The sequence below is a fragment of the Akebia trifoliata genome, chromosome 16 (genome assembly GCF_017979445.1).
Source record: "Akebia trifoliata isolate Shusen 1 chromosome 16, ASM1797944v1, whole genome shotgun sequence".
Lineage (NCBI taxonomy): Eukaryota > Viridiplantae > Streptophyta > Magnoliopsida > Ranunculales > Lardizabalaceae > Akebia > Akebia trifoliata.
Genome location: NC_141390.1, coordinates 10870353 through 10888879, shown reverse-complemented (window position 1 = coordinate 10888879; position 18527 = coordinate 10870353). Strand labels below are relative to the sequence as shown.

The following is an 18527-nucleotide window of genomic DNA, read 5'->3' as shown; positions in this document are numbered from 1 at the left end:
ATCAAATCATAAACCCTAAGAGAAATAGGTTTAAAAGCCCCCCTAACCTTCCATAAACCCTAGTTTTGGAGTCCCAACTCCTTACCTAACATCCCTCCTTCGATTTTAGCCTAAAAAACGCCTAAAAGCCTTCCAAAAACATCCCAAAATCCGCAACAAACTTGGAGAGTTCAGATCCAAAAATAAAGATATACCTTGCCTCGAAGATCCAAAATCAAATCCGGAGACAGAACGAAGCAAGGGAGTACGGTACAAGGAGCTATTTTTGTCAGATCTGAGGAAACAAAGTCCTTGCTATCGGAAAGCTATAGATTTTTTTTATTTTTTTTATTATTATCTAGGTTGTTAGCAATGTAATTTATTTGGGAAGTTAGTAGAGACCGACTTTGGCCGGGCGGGGTTGGTGCCTAACACCTTCCAACCCCGTAACATGATCCCAGAATTCAGATTTTCTATGATAGATTAGTTCTTTTTATCTATGTTAGAGTCAGTTTGGTTCCTAGACCACAATAACTAGGTGGCCACTCCCAAACCTTAAGGGTTAAAAACGAATCCGCGCACCCCGCGGATCGAGGGCACTTTTAGTCCGTTTGATTGGACTGGAGGAGACATCTTTTTACCAACCTGCTTTGATCCCAGAACAGTACGGAGCACCTATAGAGTTTTCACTACTTCAACACAAACAATTCTTTTCTCCCGAACCATTGACTGAAAAGTTAGTGCATCTCATTGAGAAGGCTTGGAACAAGCGCATCTTAGATATCCAGATGGACCAGCAGAGTTCAGAGAGCTAGTTGTTAGAACCAAGAGAAGCAAGCCTAATTGTCCTCACAATCCTAATGACGATCAAAACAAATCCAAGCGTCCATGTAAAAAAGTTTAAGTCAGAGTTATTGAAAGTTGTTATTCAATGAAAATCCTATTTGTCAAACAATTTTCAATAGTTCAATGAAATTTCTTTCAGTTTATTTGTGGATAATCATGGCATAAATGAATTGTTTAATGGGTTGGTGTACAAAATTCAAAATATAATCTTCTTTTTCAAAATGTCTTATCGACTCCGTGTCGATGCCAGCCCCGTGCTGATGAAACTTCTTTTTCAAAATATTTTACCGACTCTGTGTCGATGCCAGCTCCGTGCTGATGTAATCATTTTTAAATTTTACCGACTCCGTGTCGATGCCAGCTCCGGCTGATGTAATTCTTTTTCAAAATCTTTTTTTACCGACTCCGTGTCGATGCCAACTCCGTGCTGATGTAATCACTTTTAATTTTATCGACTCCGTGTCGATGCCAGCTCCAGCTGATGTAATTTTTTTTCAAAATCTTTTTTTACCGACTCCGTGTCGATGCCAGCTCCATGCTGATGTAATCATTTTTAAATTTTACCGACTCCGTGTCGATGCCAGCCTCGTGCTGATGAAATCATTTTTAAAATTTTACCGACTCCGTGTCGATGCTAGCTCCGTGCTGATGAAATCATTTTTTTAATTTGTACCGACTCCGTGTCGATGCCAGCTCCGTGCTGATGTAATTATTTTTAAATTTTACCGACTCAATGTCGATGCCAGCTCCGTGCTGATGAAATGTTTTTAATTTTCACCGGCTCCGTGTCAATGCCAGCTCCGGCTGATGTAATTCTTTTTCAAAATATTTTGCCAGTCCCGTGTTGATGCCAACTTTGCGTTAATGTCGACTCTGAACTAAAGAACTCTTTCTTTAAAACTCGTTTGCTTTAAAATAAATAAATTTACCCGACCTAATAAAATGTCAGGCATTTTTCTTTTTGTAAACAAGATAGTAATGCTTGGTCTTCTGTACCCAAAGGTGGCCAAACGAAAGAAGTACAAACACCCTGAGAAGCCTTCGTATTTCCTTCGATCTACATCAACTATGAGCAACTCAGAGGACCCACAACCTGCGAAAAGTGAACTTGCTGAAGCTAATGAAATGATATCGAAGCTAGTAGAAACAACAAAACGACAAGAACAAATGTTGATGGCTGTTTTTAGTAATACTAACTTCCTACAAGCGCAAGCCGCTCAATACCAAGCATCTGGATCAAATCCGGAACCCCTTGAACAGACACGACCAGATCAACAGACCACCCCACCTCCTACGGTGCCAATGTATCAGGGCCCTCCACTTTACATCCCACAGAATCAACCACCTCCAGTGGTAATCTCAGATGATGAGTGTGACTTTAGGGTGCCTGAAGCCAAAAATGTCACTGATAACAAAATGGCCCAGCAGATAGACTCTCTCCAAGAAGAAATGAGACGAATGAAGGGTACAAATACTTTATGAAAGACAAGATTCAGGGACCTTTGCTTTTATCCTAATGCACAGTTGCCGGCCAAGTTCAAATGTCCGGAGTTTGAGAAGTATAGTGGGGTAGGGTGTCCTCTGTCACATCTAAAACTATACTGCGGATCCATGTGCCAATACGGCGAAGATGACAGGCTACTGGTGCAGTTGTTTCAAATAAGCTTGACAGGGCCAGCACTCAAATGGTTTTCCGGATTGGACCATACGCTTATCAAAAGTTGGCAAGACTTGGCTGAAATGTTTTGGCATAATTATCAGTTCAACACAGATGTAGGTCTGGATCGAAATGATATGGCCAAGATGACTAGAAATCAAAGGGAAAGAGTAAAAGAGTACGCCCAAAGATGGCGGGAGTCTGCTTCACAAGTGAGGCCTGCAATGACTGAACAAGAGATGAACACCACGTTCATCTCAACACTAGGGCATGCCTTTTATACTCATCTGGTTAGACACACCACAGGCACCTTCTCAAATTTAGTTCAAGTGGCAGATCGGGTCGACGACGGGATCCGGACTGATTTAATATTTGACTTCACAGCCCTAAGTGCAGCGGCAGGGATATCGGCACAGAAAAAGTTCGTGCCTTTTGTCAAAAAGAAAGAGGAAACTCAAGTCAACAATGTACAACCCAGCCAACCTCTTTTCATTCAGGCATCAGTTCAGAGGCCGCAGGTACCACAAGCCCCTTGGGCGCCAGTACCTCGAGCTGCTTGGGCTCCAGCACCGCAAAATTCCTTTCAGACAGTTCCTCTGCAAGCACAACCAGCACCACAGTATGGGCAAAACCAGAAGGCACGACCTAACAGGGTAAACAGAGTATTTACCAGATTGCCCATGACACTATCAGAATTACTGCCACTCTTACTCAGAGGCGAATATCTGACCTCACCATCCATCCCATTCATCAAACTCCCAATAATGCTACTCGACCACCTCTCATTATACCATATCCATTGCAAGGTTCTCAATATATGACTCGACCACCCCTTCACATACCATACACCGCATCTTCACGTCCACCACTCATCCTCTCATACACTCCATCAACTACTCCTACTACCGTTTCATCCAAATCATCGCCACCACCCCTCATTCTCAATGTAAAACCCGAGCCGCCTCCCATGACCATACACTCACCCAAACCATTCCCCTATAACTCTATCCAGGCAGTTCCCTGGAGTTACGAGACAACCATCACCACAACCTCCGGGGTTGAAACCATGAAGAAAGTAATGGTGACCGACATTGGGCATATGACAAGGGCAGGGCGATACAAAAAAATATCAAAAAAGGGGGTAAGCATCAGGGAAGAAACAACAAAAGGCATGACGGATGAAGAGAAAAGTAAAAGGAAATGACAAAATGAGTGAGAGTGAACAGAAAGAAGAGAAGGCGAAAGTGACGGATAGGGAAGCTGCAGACTTCATTAAACTCATTCTCAAGAGTGAGCATAATATAGTGGACAGATTGAACAAACAGCCAGCTCAAATCAGTATCCTGGGTCTGATGCAAAACTCAGAAGAATACCAAGAGGCATTACTGAGAATTTTGGGAAAATCGCATGTACCTGCAACTACCTCACCCGCGCAACTAGAACAAACGATTGGCCAGATAATGGCCCCCAATCCCATTATTTTCACTGAAGATGAATTTGTGCCTGGAGGAACGGGGCACGTCGAGCCACTAAACATCATGGTCATATGCAAGGGCATGATGGTTGCTAGGGTGCTGATTGATAACGGCTCAGCGCTTAATGTTTGTCCGCTTGAGACCTTCCGAAAACTTAACGCTTATTGGTCACATGTCAAGCCCAACAATAAGGTCGTCCGAGGTTTTGATAGTTCGAGAAGGGATTCTCTAGGAGAAGTGGATCTGCCTGTCACAATAGGCCCATGTACATTCGAAATAACGTTTGAAGTCATGGAAATACCGACAACCTTCAACTTACTACTAGGCAGGCCATGGATCCATATTGCCAGGGCAGTACCGTCCTCTCTACACCAAAGAGTCAAGTTCATCATGGGGCAGAGAATGATATCAGTGCTGACAGAAAATCTTATCCCGACTGGAAGAGCTCCGGATGTGCCATTTATCGACATTGAGATGACGAAAGACAAAGTACTCTATCACTCTTATCAATTCGCCGCTGTCACTCGTATTGAAAAGGGGAAGGAGAAGGTAAAAGCAAAACTATCAAGAACAAATTTGATGGTTGGTTGGGTCATGAAAAGGGCAGGTTATCGACCCAAGCAAGGGTTGGGACCAGGAGGAAGAGGGAGAGCTATACCGGTTGAAGCCAAAAAGCATACTCCTTATTTTGGTCTCGGGTGCAGGCCCACAAAAAGGGATATTGTAAAAATGAATGAAAAGAAAAAAGAGCTTCGACTAGTGAGAAAGCAAAACCGTGAACCAAATATCTGGAACCTGGGCAGAGTTCCGCATATCAGCGTTAGCTTCCCAAAATCACATATCAGACCCGACAGCTTATCAGAACCACTACCAGCAAAAAGGCCAAAAGGGGTAAATTTCAAACCTGTACACATTCATGAAGACTCAGTTGTTAGTCCCAGTCATCCTTCGTAGAAGGCATTGATGTTTTATTCAATGGGGATTCCAATGAAAGTCTATCAGAGACCTCCTTAGAATCAACCAAAGTGGAAATCACTACTAGCCAAGGGAACAAATCACCCTTTCCAACTGGCATCGACTGGGCATCAATCGTCGTCCCACCGAGTTTGGGAGGGACTATGCCCCCATCTGAAAAAATCAATGGAGATCATGGTTATCTCCGAACCACCAACCAAATCACCCAACACATCACTTTCACATCTCATCTGCCCCCCCAGAGAAGGTGAAGTTCTGAACAATTGGGAGGAATTCCCATTGACCCTTAAGGCTGTTGAGGCCTCAAAAAAAATGCCGTTAAACGAATCTAGTTTGCCCGAGGATCATAACGAGCCCTCGTCCTCGGGTAAAAACTGTTTTGAGGGCTCCCTATCTTTATTAATGAATTCGCATGATTGTTCTTCTTATTTCAGGTATTCGAAAAACAACAAAAAAATAAATATTCCTCAAAAAGCAAAAAAATCAAAAATTTCTCAAAAGTTAAAAAAATAAAAAAGCTTTCAAAGTTGCAAAAAAATAGATATTTTTCAAAAGTCAAAAAAAGAGTTTTCAAGGGATATGTCTCAATCAAATGAGTACCCAGATAAAACAGAATTTGAAAGGGATGAGTATGATTTCGATCTTGAACTCGACTTTGACCTCATGGGGATCGAAGAGGAGTCTGAGGACGAAATGGAGTACCCGCCTAAAGAAATCAAAGACTTGGTAAAACGTCACGAGAAAGGTGTTCAGCCAAATATTGAGGATACAGATTCAATCAATCTTGGTACCGAAGAGGACCCACGAATTGTCAAGATCGGAGCCTTATTAACGTCGCAACAGAAAGAAGAAATGGTCAAACTTTTCAAAATTATCAGGACGTTTTCGCATGGTCGTACAGGGATATGCCGGGATTGGACACAGATCTTGTTGTGCACAAGCTACCAATTGCCTCCGGAAGTAAGCCAATCAAGCAGAAATTGAGAAGATTAAAGCCAGAATGGACCCTCAAGGTCAAGGACGAAGTCATGAAACAGTTCGAAGCCGAATTTCTTGCAGTCTCTACGTACCCTGAGTGGTTGGCTAATGTCATCCTAGTACCCAAGAAAGATGGGAAGGTACGCATGTGTGTTGACTATCGGGACCTGAACAAGGCTAGTCCTAAGGATGATTTCCCACTTCCACACATCGACACTCTAGTCGATAGTACAGCAGGGCATGACATGTTCTTGTTCATGGACGGCTTTTCAGGCTATAACCAGATAAAAATGGCGGAAGAAGACTAGGAAAAGACTGCATTTATCACACCATGGGGTACTTTCCACTATAAAGTCATGTCATTCGGACTGAAAAACGCAGGGGCGACTTACCAACGGGCAATGACCGCACTATTCCACGATATGATCCACAAGGAAATGGAGGTCTACGTAGACGACATGATTGCTAAATCCGACATTGAAGAAGATCATCTGATAAATTTAAAGAAGTTGTTCGACAGGCTGAGGAAATGCAGTTTAAGGCTAAATCTTGCAAAATGTGTATTCGAGGCAACATCGGGCAAACTACTGGGTTTCATCGTTAGCAGAAGAGGCATCGAGATAGATCCGACAAAAACCAAGTATATCCTCGAGATGAAAGCACCCGTTTCAGATAGAGATGTTCGGGCATTCTTGGGGAGGATACAGTATATTAGCCATTTCATTGCTCAGCTTACGCCTATCTGTGAGCCAGTCTTCAAGCTACTAAGGAAAGACACGCCAAAGAAGTAGAACAAGGACTATCAGGAAGCGTTCGACAAGATTAAGCAATATCTGCTCAATCCACCAGTCCTAGTCCCTCCTACTCTAGGGTGATCTTTGCTGATGTACATCTCGGTGCAAGAAACGTCAATGGGGTGTGTGCTAGGGCAACACGATGAATTAGGAAGGAAAGAACAGGCCATCTACTATCTCAGCAAGAAATTTACCGAGTACGAAGCAAAATATTCAACGCTTGAGAAGACTTGCTTCGCATTAGTCTGGGCATCTCAACGACTACGTCACTATTTGTTGAGTTACTCGACTATGCTAATAGCAAGGATGGACCCCCTAAAATACCTATTCGAGAAACCAGCATTAACAGGTCGCACTGCAAAATGGCAACTATTGTTATATGAGTTTGACATCACCTATATCACTCAAAAAGCCATCAAAGGACAAGCAATCGCCGACCACCTAGCCGAGCACCCGTTGCCTGACTACGAGCCATTAAAAACAAACTTTCCTGATGAAGCCATACTGATCATTGAGGTTGAAGACGATAATGATGAACCAGGCTGGAAAATGTACTTCGACGGAGCAGCCAATCAGAAAGGAAACGGAATAGGGGCAGTTCTGATCAAGCCAGATGGATCCCACGTGCCAATCGCAATCAGACTAAAATTTCAATGTTCCAACAATGAGCTGAATACGAAGCATGCATAGCAGGGTTGAAGGCAGCACTGGATCTCGAGGTAGATGAAATCGATGTTTTCGGAGATTCAAGCTTAGTAGTCTATCAGACGACTGGAGAATGGAAGACCCGAGAGCAGAAACTGGTCCTTTACCACGAGTATCTGGAAGAACTAAGCTTGTGCTTTGATAGGATTTCATTCACGTACATGCCGAGAGCTAAGAATCAGTTTGCATATGCACTAGCTACACTTGCCTCTATGATCAACATCTCGGAAGACCTAATCATCGACCCTATTGAGATTGGAATTCAAGATGAGCTAGTCTATTGCTTACCCGTCGAAGTAGAAGAATCTGAAGAAAAGCTATGGTATTCTGACATCAAGGCATATCTTGAAGATCGAACACTCCCCTCAGATGCAACGCCAAATGATAGAAGGACCATTCAGAAGCTAGCAGGACAATTTTTCTTGAGCAACGGTATTCTGTACAAGAAGTCGCACCATGAGATCTTACTTAGGTGTGTGGTAGAAACAGAAGCGAAACGACTAATTGAGACTGTACATGGGGGAGTCTGCGGACCTCACATGAATGGTCATATGCTTGTTAAGAAGATCATGAGGATGGGATACTATTGGTCGACAATGGAGAGTGACTGCTATCAACATGTCCGCAAATGCCATCTATGCCAAATATATGCCAACAAGATCAATGGCCCACCTTCAGAACTACATAATATGACTACTCCTTGGCCCTTTTCACTCTGGGGCATGGACGTCATTGGGCAGATCTCGCCAAAAGCTGCAAATGGGCATCGTTTCATCCTTGTTGCTATCGATTACTTCACCAAGTGGGTAGAAGCGGCTTCATCGCCAATGTCACTAAGAGCAACGTCATGAAGTTTGTCAAGAACAACATCATTTGCCGGTATGGACTTCCAAGCGGATTGGTAACTGACAATGCTAAGAACTTCAAGAACAAAGATATGATCAAAATCTGCGAAGACTTCCAAATCACCCATCACAACTTTGTACCCTACAGACCTAAGATGAATGGAGCAGTCAAGGCAGCCAACAAGAACATCAAGAAAATAATCGAGAAGATGGCAGTTACATACAAAGATTGGCACGACATGTTGCCCTTTGCACTACATGCCTACCGAACCTCGTTCAGAACTTCGACTAGGGCAACTCCGTATTCATTGGTCTACGGAATGGAAGCAGTCTTACCCGTAGAGGTTGAGATTCCCTCCCTCCGAATCTTAAAAAAAGCAGAGTTAGATGAGACTAAATGGATTCAAGCTCGGTTCGATCAGTTGAATCTAATTGAAGAGAAACGCCTTGCAGCCATTTGCCATGGACAGATCTATCAACGACGAATAGCTCGTGCCTATAACAAGAAAGTTAAGCCTAGGGATTTCTCGCCAGGAGACCTGGTCTTAAAGAAGATTCTGCCAATTCAAGAAGACGCCAGAGGAAAGTTCAGACCAAACTATGAGGGACCATTCATCGTACAGAAGGTAATGACGGGAGGAGCTCTGATTCTCACAGAAATGGACGGACAAGTCTTCCCGCAACCGATCAATGCTGACACTGTTAAGAAATATTACGCTTAAGACCTGACCCTGAGATGACGAAAGGCCATTTTCGTTATCCCAAACAAACCATCACACCCTAGTCAACCCTTTTGAGCCATCACGTTCATTTCTTAACCTAAGACTGGGGCAAGTCAACAACTACAAAACGAAAAAAAAAAAGATCAGAAAAAATAGAAAAATCAAAAGCATTAAAAGTACTCCTGGTCCGCATGAGGATAAACTGTGAACGGCTAAAAATACAAAAAAATCAAGAAAGTCAAAAACTCGAACACTTGATCTTGGCTCGATCCAAATCTCCGGCCTAAACAAGTTCGAGAGACGCTGGGAGGAGACATAGATCACTTTTCCGAAACAAAAATAGACGAACCCCATGTTTATAAACTAAAACCTAGACCTTAACCTTTTTGTAACCTTCCACTACCATAAGCCTAAGCCAACGTTTCATCCTACTTAAAGTCCTTTTTGATCAGGAAATGTTCTAGGGCAACATAACGACAGTGGCAGCACCAATGATCTTGCAACTTGGTCCGGACCTCAAAGTCTTGTCAGTCGTTGGAAGACTCGAGAGGGGAATCCAGATCGGATATTCAAAAAAAAGAGTACTTGAAGTGTAGAGTAGTCGATCTCGCAGCTCAACTTGAGTTGTCGAACCACGAATAGTCGTCAGCAAGCTCGAGAGGGGAATCTAGATCTATTACTCAAGAAAGAGTACCACTACAAGAGTAGAGTCGTCGATCTTGCGGCTCAACTTGAGTCATCAAGCCACAAAGACACGGAGACTCCGAGCAGAATTGTAATGAAAAATCTAGAAAAATACAAGCATGGTCTGAAAGGGCATAGTGAAAACTTGAAAGGGCGCTATGAGTAAAAGAATCAGACTATGGCAAGATCAAAGCCACCAGCACGATGAAAGTCTTAAAAAGGACGTCGATGCGTAAAAATGTGGAAATCGGGTCTGATGAAAATCGTAATTGGCATCAGGGGCAATAAAGGTTAAAAAAAAAAAACAACTCCTGGCCCGCAAGAGTATAAACTGTGAACGGCAAAATATTTCCAAAATCCTGAGACCCAAAATAGTCTTCCAATACCATGGCACTGGGAATGACTCTACAGGAATCAAAAGAGTAATTGACGTTTATATCCTCTGTGATTGGCAAAAACACCAAGATCGTCGCAACCAAAGGTTGTACAAACTTTGAATTTATCGTACTCATTTGATAAAGATATTTCATAAAATTTCAAAAAAGAAAAAACTACTATTTTGGCCGATGATGAAGATTCTAGGACTTATTTAAACTTCAAGTTTTCAAAGCATTAGATACACCTGAGGCCAAGTAAGTACAAAATCTATTTTCTTTGCATTAATCTTTCAACATTTTGTAATGAAAATAAAATACAAAAAGAGTTAATACAACGCAATCAATCAAACATCATGAAAAAAGAGTCAAGACGTTCCTACAAAGCACGGATCCAGGCAGCCCTACTCATCATCAATTTTTTAGCGTCCGAAGCATCATGACTCACTAGACAAGACGCAAAAGGCATCGAAGCAGGGACCCCAAGCGAACCCCTTCTAAAATTACTCTCCGGACTGACTGAGGCAGATAAACCATTGATCATCGAACTCGTAGTTGCAGCAATGAAAGAGTTTATAAGAATGGTCTAACTAAGGAAACCATTGTGAGTGCATAGTCTTGATCATGCTTATGAGATTCTAAGTGAAGATGAGTACATGCAAACATTCCCGAGGGGAATTGGACTAAAACCATTTGGATTGAAGTCAGAAGCTTCTCGAGAAACGGCCGTTGTTATCATGAATCACATTAACCTTGTTGAGATCCTTATGGATGTGAATTAGTAGTTCATCGTACTTTCTAGCATTGTTTCAAGAGCGATGACTCTTGAGGTCGTATCAACAAGCATAGCAGAAAACTACAATAAAGCCCTTCAAGTGATGACAACAGAATTTCAAGTCCCTTCACCTCTAATTCTGATTTGAGAAAATTTCTTTGTAAGGTATTGTAAACAACATGCCGAGGGGATTTGAATGGTGGTCGATGTTTCCTTGGCTCATTTATGTCCTAGCCCGATATCAAGGTGTCGAAGAAGGCCATCAGGGTGGTTAATCCAAGAAATGCCAAATGGTCACTCCGAGGTCATATGGGTCGAACATATAGAAGTGGATGACAAAGCAGTTCACAGTACATATAGAATACTGATTAACTCTGACCTTGGATTGGGAACAAAGTGATGGGTTGCTACCTTAGATTGACAGTGCGAACGCCTGGCAAGTGTTATGACTAGTAACATGCCAGCTAGAGATATTGGTGTGATAATGAATCAAGAAGTGCGAAAGAGTATGTTGATACTGCAAGAGAGTAGCACCGAAGCAACAGGTCTTGGTCGATTCAGTTCCAACTGCAAAACTCTCTCTTAGATCTGTGACAGCTGTTAACAACCATATTGCTTGTGCTCCAACTGCAAAACTCTCTCTTGGATCAGTGATAACTGTTAACAACCATATTGCTTGTGCTCCAACTGCAAAACTCTCTCTTGGATTTGTGACGACTGCTAACAACCTCAGTGCTTGCACCGTTGAAAGGATCAAAGGTATCAAAGGACAATGCATGAATTGAGAGGGTTAGCTAATGATAGAAACAGAGCAAGATCAACAAAAGAAGACAATGAAGAGGAAATTTAAAAAAAAAAAAAATTAAAAGAATTTCAAAAATCTTTCGAGTTGCACTCAACTCTGATTTATCAAAACACGATCGAAGAAATAGTCGAATTTCAAAACTCATCAAATTTTCATCAAATCCAAGATCTCACACGAGCTCCGCGCCATCGAGATCAAAGAATTAATAAGGAAAAACTCTGTTAGACCCCGTGCTTGAGGCGCCATTTTCCACAAAATTCATCAATTTAATCCGAAAATCGAAGTCGTGTTTTACAAAGTTCTCTTGCCCGTGCAAATAGGGGTTTAGTCTATTCTTTGCAGTTCTTTGCACGCAATTCCTGCAAAGAAGGGCAGCTGTAGACACCCCAATTTGAACGGGCCACTACTCGAAAAAGCCAAAAAATACAGATTTTCCAAATAAATGGGCCAACGGGCCTTAAGGGCCAAGTCATTGAAAAGTGACATTTTGACCAAACCGAGGCCCCTAAGACCTCTCAATGGTCTAGGGGGTCCACCAAAATGACTCGGCCTACCTTACGTTTTCCCAATATTCACCGCTCCGCTTTCAAAACCAAAAACGCCAAATTTTCGATAAAATTCCCCAACGGGCGTAAAAGGCCCGATTCGCCAACACATGGCATTTTTGATCAAACTAATGATTGCAAAAATCTAAAAAAATTAAAAAATTAAAAATGTGAGACTTGGGATGCCTAACCCTCCTCTACTACCACTGTTCCACCTCCGAATCCGCAAATACCCTAGGCCCACCTAAGGCCCACAAGCCCTCAACACTTTCCTAAATCGATTTCTCACCTTACCCCTAGCCTAAAATCAATCCCACATCACCTAAAATCTAAAACCAACCTATACCCTCAAAATCCATTCCAAAATAACCCTCAACCAATCCCTAAAACCCAAAACCATTTCTAAAACCCAAGCCCAACACTACAAAGCCCACAAATCATTAACCATATCCAATTCATTATCCAACCCACAACCCTAACCCATAAACCACAACCCACATCAACCAATCACTCTTTTATCATCAAAAGATGACACATGTCATCACCCCATCTCACCTCCCTCACCCAACTACCTACCCCATTAATTTTATTTAAATCTCATTTACCCACACATAAACCCATCACCTTTTCTCTCAAATCAAACACATCTACCCACACCCCTAACCTATACCTCCCCTAATCTACCTTCATCATTCCCTACAAAACCCACATCTACAACCTAAACCTACACCCATCATTTTAAGTCAAACACTCAACCTCTCCCATCAACCTATCTCAATCCTTCATTTTCACCCACTTTGACACATGGCATCATCTCCCTCACCCTCCCAAAATATCATCAACCACCTCTTTAAATCCTCCATTCTCTTAAATCAAATACCATTTAATCACAACCACCATCTTAAACTCACCTCACCAAACACTCCACCCAAATGGGTTGGGTAGGATCCAAACCATTTGGGTCAAAACTCACCCATTTAACCCCCCTTCCCTAAATACCCTCTAATCTCCTCTAAATTACACCTACTTCTCTTTCAAACTCATAACCATTCTATCCTTTTTCTTCACTTCACCCCATTATATCCCTAAAATAACTCTTCAACATCTATAAATACCCTCATCCTCTTCCCAAAAATGCCCCCAACTTTCACTACAAAATTTCTCCCCAACTCTCTCTCTCTACTAACAACTATCACCCTTCTCACTAAAAAAAAAATCTTATCAATTCCCTCACACTAATCCTCCCCAAGTCTCACAAAAAAAAATCACATACTACACTCATCCCTCTCATCATCTCTTCTATACTCCTTCAATAAAAAAAGAGTTGTATTTTCTTAAAATACTAAGGACTTAAGAAGACTCAAAGAAGAAGAAGAAAAGAAGATATAAGGTGGGTGCAACAAAAATAATCCCCATCTCTTCTACACCCTCTCCCTCTCCCTCTTCTATCATCCCCCTCCTCTCTTCTCAAGGCAAGGGTTTATAAGGATCATCCCTATCAATGGGATGATCCTATAATCAAGCCAAAAATAAATCCCTATTTAGGGTACAAATGCACAACACGTGGCATTTTATTTTTCGTATTTTTTAAATCAAAATGACTGAGTTGAGTTGAGGTTACCACTATTTAGTGGGGAGAAAAGGGTGCCTAACACCTTCCCTTTTCTCCAACCGAGTTGCTTACCCCGAATCTCAAGGCTCGATTCGTTCCTATCCATCGAGAGTCACTAAATGCCAAAAATGTCATATTATCTAAAAAATGCACATCGGGTGACCATTCACACCCACTTACAAAAATAAATGGTGACGACTCCAAACAATTGTAGATGTGGTCATCGTAATGACGAAATCCCATGTCTACACACCCCTTATGAGTTATGGACAGGTAAAAAACCTGATTTGGGTAATCTACGTCCATGGGGATCATCTGGTTTTATTCATATTCCTTCCCATCAGATTGGAAAGTTAGATATGAGAGCTAAGAAATGCACGTTTATAAAATATTCTGAGCATTCTAAAGACTTTGTGTTTATTTATGAACGAGACAATGGTAGAATTGTAGAGATTGAGTTGTGAGATGTGGATTTCATGAAGAATGATTTCTCAAGCAAAAAAGAAAACTCAAACATCACATGAGTTCTATGAAATGATAAAATCAAATCTGGAATCAGAAGAAGAACCTCCACCTATTCTCGGTGATGGTGGGATAAGTAAACCTTCTGATGATCCGATGATCGTCGATGATAGTGGGAGTGTACCAATCAGTAGGAGTGTACCACTAAATGTTACTGATGATGATCTTAAGTTACATAAAAGTAAATGTGAAACAATACCTCGACGTCGATTTGAGATTGAAGGGGAATCATTCATGTCTGCTTCACTAAATGATGATAAACCTAGGAATTACTGAGAGACATTGTCATCATCTACTTCTAAAGAATATATGACTGCTATGCAAGATGAAATTAATTCTATAATAAAGAACCAAGTTTGGGAACTTGTTGATCTTCTGCCTAGACGCAAGACTATTGGAAACAAATGGATTTTAAAAGTCAAACGAAAGGTTGATGGAACTATTGATAAGTATAAAACTCGTCTGGTTGCGACATGATATATCCAAATAGAGGGTATTGACTATGATGAGATTTTCTCACCAGTAGTGAGACTCACATCTGTTCGCTTCATTTTAGCCATTGTCGCACAATTAGACTTAGAACTCTTCCAGATTGACGTTGAGATAACATTTCTCAATGGAGATTTGGATGAGGAGATCTATATGGATCAACCTTTAGGCTTCAAAATAGAAGGACATGAGCGCAAAGTTTGCAAGCTTAAAAAGTCCATCTATGGTTTGTAGCAATCATCTAGGCAATGGTACTTTTGTTTTCATCGAGCCATTATTACAAATGGGTTTACGATGATAGAAGAAGACCATTGTGTGTACGTTAAATGGAGTGGAAAGATTTTTTTAATATTGTCTTTATATGTTGGTGACATTTTGTTGGCTAGAAATGATATAGAGTTGATTGTCGCCACTCAGAAGTGGTTATTCTCAAATTTTAAAAGGAAGGATATGGGTGAAGCAAATTTTGTACTTGGAATTAAGATCTCTCGTGATCGCTTCAAGAAACTTCTTTGTTTGTCTCAAGAGACTTACATTAAAAGAATGTTTGAGCGTTTTCATATGAAAAATTATAAACCCATGAACACTTCAGTCTAGAAGGGGCATTCCTTACATCTTAGTATTTGCCTGTCATGGCACAAGTGCATAACACAAATGCAATTAGGAGTCTGATGTATGCTATGATGTGTACTCAACCGAATATTTGCTTTGCAGTAGGATTGGTCAGTTGTTATCAAAGTAATCTAGGAACTGCTTATTGGAAGGCAGTAAAAAGAATTTTTCGATACTTGCGGGGGAATGCAGATTATTTACTACGTTACCAGGGAGCAGATTTATGATTATAGGACTATAGTGATGCAGATTGGGCTAGTAATCTAGATAAGCGTAGATCCACATCAGGTTATGCATTCTTGTTTGGAGGTGGTATTGTTTCTTGGTCTAGTAAGAAACAATCTTGTGTTGTTTTTTCCACGATGGAATCAGAATACATTGCTACGATTCAAGAAGCTGTGTGGTTGAGAATGTTTCTTATTCAGCTCAGTATAGTGCATAGTGCCTCGCATCTTGTATCATTGTATTGTGATAGTATGGTGGCACTAGCATATGCAAAAGATCTTAAATACAATGGAAAATCGAAGCACATCGACATTTGCTACCACTACATTCGAGATATGATTGCGTAGAAGGAAGTAGTCTTATTACATATTTCTTTAGGTCAGATGGTAGTAGATCCTCTGACTAAACATATTTCCCGCGACATTTATCATACTCATATTAGGAGTTTGGGATTTCGTAGGTTTTGATTTGTGATTGTAATAGACTTCTTGTTTTATTGGATATTTCTTTTTATATATAGATATTTATTTTTTCCATTCGATTATATCATCATTATATTGCATTCTTTTTGGATTATCTTATGCCCACACATTTTTTATTATATTTTTAAACATGGAGTTGTTTTTTGTCATCAGGCTAAGATCATTCATTCACACAATGATCACCCTGACGCATAGACTGCGAGCAGGAATGTATTATTTAGACAATTAAACCTTAAGAGTTGAACCAATTTTACAGGCTGTAATGATTGTGAGCTTGATAATTGCATTATTGTCATCTCGAATATTGTTGAGATGTGTAGACACCCCATTTTTGCATCCGCCTGATTAATCAACTCGTCAACCCGATTGCAATGGTTCCCAATGAGGGATATTTATTCAATGCTTTATTTGTTACCAGATATGTTTCAGAAATTCGGATGAGGTATCTCGAACTAAGAAAACTGTAGAAACCACACTACGCTAGGAAAATACGACCCCAGAAACATATAAATCATCATCTTGCATACCAAAAAAAAGCTTTACGATAAAAATCACTGAAAAATGACCAAATTACCAAAATACCCCTAACATCAAAACAACCCTAGAGCCTACGTTACGCTTAGGAAAACTCATCCAAACACATAAAACAACAAATCGAAATCAAATAAATCATTTCACCAATTTTCACATAATTTGACAAAATTACGAAAATGCCCTTCATAAAGTTCACGACCATTCCACACAAAAAATTTCATAAATGACACAAAACAATATTTTCATTGAATTCCTTATGAAAAATCAATTCTAGAACATCCTAGAACATAAAAAACCAACTTAAAAAGCGAAAAGTTCTCTTCGAGGTCAAAACGGTAATTTCACAATTTTTATAATTAAAATTTTCAAAATTAATAAATAAAATATTAAATAATTAAAGTGAAACATTAATAAAATTAATTTAAAATTTTAAACTAAATAAATCGATCAATCAGGCTCTCAGGCAAAATTGTTGAGGGTTGTCAAGATATTTCTTCAAGGACCCCTCCATTTGGGGGTCCAAAGAATTAAAGATATAATAGAGAGGGGTTCTCCAAAAAATTAAAGTCAATTAAGCAAGACTAAAGTCAAGGTATTAAAGTCAATCAAGTAAGACTAAAGTCAAAATTAAAGTCAATTAAGTAAGACTAAAGTCAAGATATTAAAGTCAATCAAGTAAGACTAAAGTCAAAATCTTAAAGTCAATCAAATAAGACCAAAAGTCAAAACCCTAATAGAGTTCTAATTAAATAATAACTCTATTTAATAGAATTCTAACTAAAATATAACTCTACCTAAAATAATTCTAATTAAAATATAATTCTACCTAAAATAATTCTAACTAAAATATAACTCTAACTAAAAGAATTCTAATTAAACACTAATTCTATTTAAACAAACCCTTAAAAAAATCTATAAATAGGGGTCCTCACACCCTATTTTCGTATAAAATCATAAACCCCAAGAGAAGTAGGTTAAAAAACCTCCCATAAACCCTAGTTTTGAAGTCCCAACTCCTTACCTAACACCCATACTTCTATTTTAGCTTGAAAAACATTTAGAATCCTTTCAAAAACACCCCAAAATCCATAACAAATTCGAAGAATCCAGATTCAAGAAAGAGATACCTTGCCTCGGAGATCAGAAATCAGATCCAGAGATATGACGAAGCAAGGAGTACGGTACAAGGAGCAGTTTTATCAGATCTGATGGAATATAATCTTTGCGTATTGAAGGTAAAATTTTTGTTATTTTTTTTATATCTAGGTTTTGTTGTTAGCAATGTAGTCTTATTTGGGATAAGTAGAGACCGGCATTGACTGGATGGGGTTGGTGCCTAACACCTTTCAACCCCGTAATGTGATACCTGGATTCAGTTTTTCTTTAGTAGATTAGTTTTTTTATCCGTTTATAGTCGGTATTCGGTTCCTAGACCGTAATAACTAGGTGGCGACTCCCAAACCTCAAGGGTCAAAAGCGGATCCGTGCACCCCGCGGATCGAGGGCGCTTTCAAGATGAGATTCATAAGAATCAATTATGATTCATAAACTTGTAGAATTACAAAGCTTGAGAAAGTCGAATGTGAACTTTAATCAGGTGCTTTGGTAAGCATTTAGATTAGAAAGTTCATGTTAGGCGCTCACAGTGCGACTAAACTTAAATCCGTATGGTGTTGAGGTTAAAGAACTCTTGAGGAACTCCACCATAACATGTTAGTCATACTACATGTGCTATATTATTTTTGACCTATGTTTACCTATATGAGTAAGTGAATGATTTTTTGTTTCCTTATTGTGTAAGTATTTTAAATAATTAGGTAATTATTGTGCCCTTAGTAATTTATGACTATGTTGTAAAGTAGAGGTCAATGTTTACTGACTCTAGCATGTTA

General features: G+C 40.0%; 1 pseudogene; it reads left to right on the top strand.

The window, feature by feature from the left end:
• LOC147382561 (UDP-galactose/UDP-glucose transporter 4-like) overlaps positions 1-15966 on the top strand; it is a 33762-nt pseudogene extending 17796 nt beyond the window's left edge.
• The last annotated feature ends 2561 nt before the right edge of the window (positions 15967-18527 follow it).